At 32.0% G+C, this 7,937-nt stretch overlaps 1 protein-coding gene across 5 annotated transcripts in view; it reads right to left on the bottom strand.

Annotated features, from left to right (window-relative positions):
* The window catches only part of LOC127714660 (anoctamin-3-like), a 58,500-nt gene extending 51,701 nt beyond the window's left edge, over positions 1 to 6,799 (bottom strand). For 4 of the 5 annotated variants that reach the window (XM_052220732.1, XM_052220731.1, XM_052220730.1 and 1 more), the window contains exon 1: positions 4,032 to 4,177. The gene's annotated coding sequence lies outside the window, so the exon portion shown is untranslated. Of the gene's footprint in view, positions 1 to 4,031; positions 4,178 to 6,678 lie in introns of those variants that run through there. The other variant, XM_052220729.1, reaches the window with a different exon arrangement.
* Positions 6,800 to 7,937: the final 1,138 nt, after the last annotated feature.

A 7,937-nucleotide genomic window follows, 5' to 3' on the forward strand; every position in this document is an offset into this window, starting at 1 on the left:
TAAATTTCTTCTAAGAGAAATCTATCATTCATTGATTAAATTACCTGTGTAAAAAAAAATTCTTATATACATGTATAGACAAAAATACTTTTTTTATACTCATTAATTGCGTGTGCTGATGTATTTATTCAATATTAATAATATATTTTCATTCAGTTTAATATAAACATTGATTCAATCATAAAAAGTTGATTTCTAACAAAAGTTTTATCAATGTTCCTATTGAAATTTGATTTTTTTTTGTTTAGTTATAGAATACATTTAAGAAGATCTTAATTTGAAACATCATTATTTTCAAGTTCTTATTCATGTCAAACAAATTTTTTTTTAAAAGGAACAATGTTGAAAGTTTTGTCAGAAATCAAATTTTTATGATTGAATCAATGTTTATATTAAACTGAATGAAAATATATTATTAATATTGAATAAATACATCAGCACACGCAATTAATGAGTATAAAAAAAGTATTTTTGTTTATATATAAGAATTTTTTTTTACACAGGTAATTTAATCAATGAATGATAGATTTCTCTTAGAAGAAATTTAAAGGTCCCAGTGAATAAACTACACAGAGAAAAATAGCTATTGTATTCATTCAATAGGACAGGTGAACTTGCAAAAGTTTAAATACCTGGTCAAGATAGAGATGGCACTGTGGAAAACTTTCATTGGGTTCGCAATAACAAGAATATATTATAGCTTGCATGTAAATTCTTACATATACTTCATACTTACATACCCCCAGTTTTTGGTGGGGTTCGTGTTGCTCAGTCTTTAGTTTTCTATGTTGTGTTTTGTGTACTTTTGTTTGTCTGTTTGTCTTTTTCTTTTTTAGCCATGGCGTTGTCAGTTTATTTTCGACTTATGAGTTTGAATGTCCATTTGGTATCCTTCGCCTCTCTTTCATAATATTTTTTCAAGCCTGTACATATATAGAGTTGTTGAACTAAATGTTAAAGGCAAGTTAAGTTATTGAATCAAGGTTCTCTGATCCGAATAGGATTGATTTGATTGATTGGTGTTTAATGCCACTTTCAACACTATTGTGTTATTTCGTAGCGGTCAGTTTTTATTGGTGGAGGAAGCCAGAGTGCCCGTAGAGAACCACTGACCTTCGGTAGGAAAACTAACAATCCTATTCAATTAAGATTGGAATCGAGTGCACCTGCCCCATGCTGGATTCGATCTCATAACCTGTGTTGACAGGCTATGGATACAGTAGTTCGACTACTTAAGCCACTCGGCCACAGAGGCCCTGAATAGGAAGCTCATTGTTTGTATTACTATATATGTATATAATCTGTTAATATTGATCCAATTATAATTATGGTATTTCATCTTTTTTCCACTGAATGTCAGATGATATTCAATACTCTCTTAAATATAATGAAGAAGATATATCTCATACACCTACAACTAAACAAGGAAGAAATCTTACCTATGTCTTATTTTGATCAATATTCTATTTTCTAGTGAATTTCTGTTTGAATCAGGCTATATCCAGTAGGACTATTTTTTATAATTGTACATGCTGAATATTGATTTTCACACATAAAATAGAATTAATCTTTTAGTATTGAATATACTGTTTCTTTGAACTGGAAGTGTTTTTGTAAAGAAGTTGAGCTGTTGCAAACAATAGCTAACCAATCCTACTCAGCATGCTCAGTCTTATATCAGATCTGATTGCTAATAATTTGGTCCTTAATGCAAAATTTATTTTTTTTGCTTGTGCAGCTTGAAATGTGCTTAATGCAAATTCAGAAATAAATGTGAATAATGCAACTGGGTGAATATCCCAATAATAAGAACTTGCATTCTAATGTGCAATACATGTATCTAGGCAATAGTTTACAGTAATAATATTTTATACAAAGTCCTCAAAAATGGTCCTGATCATTTTTAACTGTAACTTGTTCCATGTTTGACTAGTGTACCGATTCTGGATTGTAGATATACTAAAGGTCCATTCATAATTTGTTGTAATGTTGTACTTAATATTAAAGTGTCTGTTGTTTATACTGTACATATTTCTCCTTTGGTCAGTGGATGTGTGTTTTGTAATAATGAAAAGTATAGAACGCCTGAGTAAACATCCAGAAAAACAGTTACCTCCTTGCAAAAATCTTTTGACATGACATTAAAAACCTGTCTGAGTATAAGTCTAACTTGCCGAAATGTGTGCCCAATGAACAAAATCCTCAAAGTCACACATAATGAGTTCTTAAGACAATTAATTTAAGCAACATTTTAATTATCCTGATTTGCTTCAGAACTCTCCATTTGAACTCATGATATGTAAAATTAAGCATTTAGTTACTCATATCAACAAAATAATCAACATAATTCAAAATGCTGCTCTATCCCATTATAAATAAACTTCTGTGTAAATACATGTATTGCGTAGCAGTGCCAGTTGTATCCAGGTTTGAATGAAACATAAATCATAAATGAACTATAACTTTTATTATTTTATATTATATTCATCACTTAATTTTGGCCCTTGGGGAATCTACTCAGCTAAAATTAAAATTTTTGCTCCATGCCTAAGCCAAGAGCCTATGTGCGTACTGAAAAGTAGCAAAGTAAAGACCCCTGGCTTGACATCACACCAATCCAATTGGATCTATGGTTCCAAATAAATGTGTGAGGCTATCAGGAAGCATATGAGGCTATCAGGAAGCCTATGAGGCTATCAGAAAGCCTATGAGGCTATGTCTGAGGAAGCCTATGAGGCTATGAAGAAGCCTATAATGATGCTATGAGGAAGCCTAGTATGTGGCTATGAGGAAGCCAAGTAGTGTTGATGTTGAATTGGTGTTGGAATGAATTTGTATGAAATTTGACAGTTTATCCCCAGAAATTCTTGGGGGGTGAGTGAAATTTTTGAAACAACCAGTGATAAAATTTCATAAATGTCCAAACATGATGGACTTGTTTCAGATGCTGAGGTTATTTATCTGATCCATGCCTAAACCAGCAGCCCATGTACATGTGCGTACTGAAAAGTAGCAAAGTATAGACCCCTGGCTTGACATCACACCAATCCAACATAGTTCCTAAAAGTACTTTTTGCACTACTGGTTGCTGAGATCTTCTGATATGAACTGGCGTTGGAATGAAATTTTTAAGCACTTTTGTAACATATACATATACAGAAAAATCAATAAGAATCTTATATAAACTGTGCTGAGATTGATTCCCCTGTCATGGCAATATTGAAGGTGTAAGGTTGGGGTTGGTGGGAGGTAAGTTTTTAGCTAAGCCACTTTTTGAGCAAAAATTATTCTTTTAACTGCTTAATCTGCATTGAAAAAACTGGACACTAAAGGCAGCATGCACTGGTTTTCAATATACAACTACTTAATGGGATATTCCTAAATGGGAGGAGCTAAACTACACCAAAGTTTATGTGCAAACAAACAAAGGATAAAGGAAAGCCAGATGCCACAAGTGGTCACTAATTAACAACACATGTATATTTGTAATGGAACTGATGTAATTAAACCACCCTGCTAAGAACACCTGATAAATTCACATGTAGCTGATTAAGATATGATAATAAATCTGCTTCTTCTCAATAGTAAAGAAAACAAAAAATCCTGGGAAAATCCTAAAATAATGACTACGGAGTGTAATGGAAATCAAACTATGTATAAACATAACTTATATAACATATAAGTAACTATTTGATTGTCTAAGTGACCTAACTTTACTTAACCTTGATTATTGTATTCAAGATCCTATAATCTATATATCCTATATCTATATATAAATCCCCCCCCCCCCAACAACAACAACAAACATGTATATTTGTATATTTTGTAATACAACTCTAGACCAAAAGTCATTCATCTCATTATGTATTTGATAGAGAGACAAAAGATACCAAAGGGACATTCAAACTCATAAGTCAAAAAAACAAACTGACAATACTGGGCATGGCAAAATACGAAAAACGACCACATGACAAACGTTACAGTCTACAAAAAACAACATAGCCATAATAGTGAAAAGACATAATATTTACCTTTAGTAATTTATATTGACATCAGTTAACACTTCTAATCACTCAAAAATATCACTATTTTATTTTGGAAACCCTTAAACATTGTAGTTGCTTAAATGTGGAACTATTGCATGAAGCTTCTTTTTCCTGTCCAAGATATCCACACACATTTTCATATTTCTGTTTTAGTCCTAAAAATCAATACTTCAATGCAATAGATATAAGAAGATGTGGTATGAGTGCCAATGAGCATGATGAGACAACTCTTCATCCAAGTCACAATTTATAAAAGTAAACCATTATAGGTCAAATACTGCCTTCAACACCGAGCCTTGGCTCACACCGAACAGCAAGCTATAAAGGGCCCCAAAATGACTAGTGTCAAACTATTCAAACAGGAAAACCAATGGTCTAATCTATATAAAAAACGAGAAACAAGAAACACTTATGAACCACATCAACAAACAACAACCACTGAACATCAGGTTCCTGACTTAAGACAGGCTAAAAGGGGATGAGGATATACGTTAATGACGCAGCCACCCAACAACAAAGAAAACAGAAAGATACTTAGAGAGTAACATGCAGACCTTCAACAATAATCAGCTGTTTATACAAAATGTTGAGCTCTTAATCCAAAGTAATGAATTTACTAAAAATTCTCGAACTAAAGGCAAAATAAGATTAATATCATTACATCATAAACATGATGAAGTCAAAACTATTGTTAAACAGTGGGTCATTAAAAATATCAAAAGATATATGTTTAAATCTGAATTGTTGTAAGTTAAAAATAATGTTTTACAAAATCATAATATTAATTATCAATAACCTGTTTAGGCCAAAAAAAATATGTCTGTTTAAGATTACATCATTAAAAAAGATAGGGTAGGTCGGCATTTCCATTTTATTTTATTTTTTCATTTTATTTTTTGTGACATGATTTTGAGTTGTTCGGTTCGTCTTGCTTTGGTCAGAGTTGTCCATGGGCCAAGTTTACCCGTATTTTTAATAATTGGATTAGTTCCCTTGGTTATTGGTTGGAAATAAAACGGCGGCAACATTATTATTTCATCACAAGAGTCGCGAGTTTCTTAAAACAGCTGTCATCCTGATTGTGAACATCTACAAAATGTAGATGTATCAGGCAATGGATTTATTTTATTGGCAACTCTAACTTCGCTTTTCACATGAGTTCAGTTAATTTTTCACTTTACGACAGGAATAAAATGACTAAGGATCGGCACTCAAAAGTAGAGTCGGTTGGGTAACCATATTTTTTTGACCTTAGAAAGTTTTGATTATTTAGTTGTTGTATTTTTGTATTTTATGTATTTCTATATAATGTACTAAATTGAGCCTTTACCCATGCAACTGTTAATTGTGTTTGTGCCAATAAAATATTGTCTATTGTCTACGTGTTTAACTCAATGACCATGATGATAAAATAATAAATAATTTAAATACATACTAGCTTTTTATTTGATTATTTACAAATAATCTTTGTCAAGTAATGAGATTTCAGTTTGAACTGGATGTCAATTTGAAAATTGAAAAATACTTCGATTAGAGGCACATAGAATAGGACGTTGACGGATTCTTAATCTTTTATCAGGTTGGAGAGGATACTCATAAATGGGTACTATCTTCATTCAATTTTCAGTGATAAAAATGTAAACTTTGCCAAAGTTTGGAGTTACAAATATTTTCTGTCATGGTGCAAACATTCAGGTAAAGGACAATATAAGTAGGATTTTTGGAGGCCATTTATCTTTGTATTTATATTTGAACTATGGTCTTAAAGGGAAAAATGTTGCCATTTATATGAATATTTGCGCAATGACAGCTATCATGATAAAATACAAAATTTTATTTTTTATCACTGTAGATTGATACCTGATTTTGGGATATATAATACCCATAAATGGGGATAATACCGATTTATGAGGATCTTCCCCAACCTGTTTATAACCCCAGATTGGAAGTTGATTAGAGAAAAGACGTTGATCTGAGTCCTACATGTATATCATGTGACATGTGTATATTAAATCAAATTTAAAAGTTTCAATAAATTTAGTGGGCATAAATTTGGCAACTTATTAATCAACATGTTTAATTTTGATTGTATAAAATGTGACAAACCCTCTGTAAAAGAAAGAACCCCTCCCTCTGCATTACAGACATTTTCCATACAATTTGTGAATTAGTTAAAATTATTTTATGTTTTCTTAACTAGAAAAAATCATCAAATTGCACTGATTGATAGCTTGATTTTACTCTGTAGCTCTTTCTTGACCGAGTACCACCACAACATATGCAACCTGTGTAAAAAATATATACTCTGGACTCAAAAGTTGATATGAAAATTATAAGTCTATGGTGGGAGAAATTATAAAGCTGAATTTTAAGTGCAAAATATCTGTTGCACAGTTTTATTCCGATTCCAAAGCGCCAGTGTACTGGTGATTGTCCAATGGAAAAATGCCAGCATATAGCCAGCTGCATATAGCCAGCTGATGTCTATAATTGATACACGGTATCTACAGTGTGCACGCCATAATTTGGCATATTAAAATCGCTTTTCGATTACAAAATGTACATTTCTGCGAAATCTGTCAATTTTGCGAATTAAAAACAAAAAAGGGTAGTGAAGACGCGATTACTGTACCTCTACATAATGATGATAATGAAAATGTTCTATTTAAATAGCTGTGTCCTCGCGCTGCTATTTTGAAGCTTGGTTGTTTCCCAGGAGCAGGTAAACAATGACTGGCATAGTCTTTCGAAATAACTCTTTAAATTCTATTAGATGATAAGGGAGGTAACTTTATGTTTCATAATGGATAATAGACAGAGTATAATTTAAGGCGTTTAGAATAAAGGAATGATCTTTTTTTAATATGAATATCAGTCGTGAGCTCTCAGGTGCTTTCTTGGACGTCCGCGTAGCAAAAGAGAATCACGGATTTATGCCTTACTGATATGATCTGATATGCACTAAAATAGGAGAAAAAGAAAATGATTTTAATAATATAAATAAATTCCTTAACAGAAAATAAACACCATTGAGAAAGCAATCTGGCCTGCCCACCCAGGACATAATATATGATAATAGTCCCAAAGCAAACAAAATCGCCAAATAAAGACATTTTAGAAAGGAGAAGTTTGGCAAAGGGTTATAGACGACACAATGTTATAGGGGTCTCAACAGGGGAGCAATCCGGCAGAATCATAAGTTAAATCGAACAGACAAGCATCATATTCAAAAGAAGAACGGACGAACTGACGAACGAGCGAGCGGCTTCTTCGTTACTAGCTAATTATATGTAGGTATCTTACAAAATATATAGCAATCTTTTCAGTTATTTAAAAAAAAATCCTGATAATTTCAGGCCGAATTGTACAAAAATAAATAACACAATACTGTATTGCTATTTAAATACAGATGAGCAGTATACATGGCTGTTTTAATGCCGAGATTTCTTACATATCTACATGAAACCAAATGCAACTCATAGGAGTTAGAGCAACGAACAGTTCAAAAAGCATGTAAAACAAAGGCAAAGCCGAGACACCATCGGTTTTGCTCAATATAAATAAAGGGGGTTGTAAACAAATATTTCTATCAATTGTATATTATACACTTAGTTTATCTTAACTAACATAACTTTTAATTACGTTATACGCAGGTAAAAAGCAACAACCGTACGAAAAAAAAAATTTAGGTCAACAACAACAAAAAATGTGAAATTGAAAAAACTCCAAATATCAGCCTTTAAGCTAGTGTAAATTGTCGGTCCTTAAGTGCGAGTCATTATCTTAATAAACATAAGATTCTAGATAAAAATTGGCACAATGATATACTAAGCAAAGACCCATCGAAACAACATCTGATACAAAAATTTAATAACACTTCTAGATTTTTGG

Source organism: Mytilus californianus, unplaced genomic scaffold (assembly GCF_021869535.1).
Source record: "Mytilus californianus isolate M0D057914Y unplaced genomic scaffold, xbMytCali1.0.p SCAF_9, whole genome shotgun sequence".
Taxonomy (NCBI): domain Eukaryota; kingdom Metazoa; phylum Mollusca; class Bivalvia; order Mytilida; family Mytilidae; genus Mytilus; species Mytilus californianus.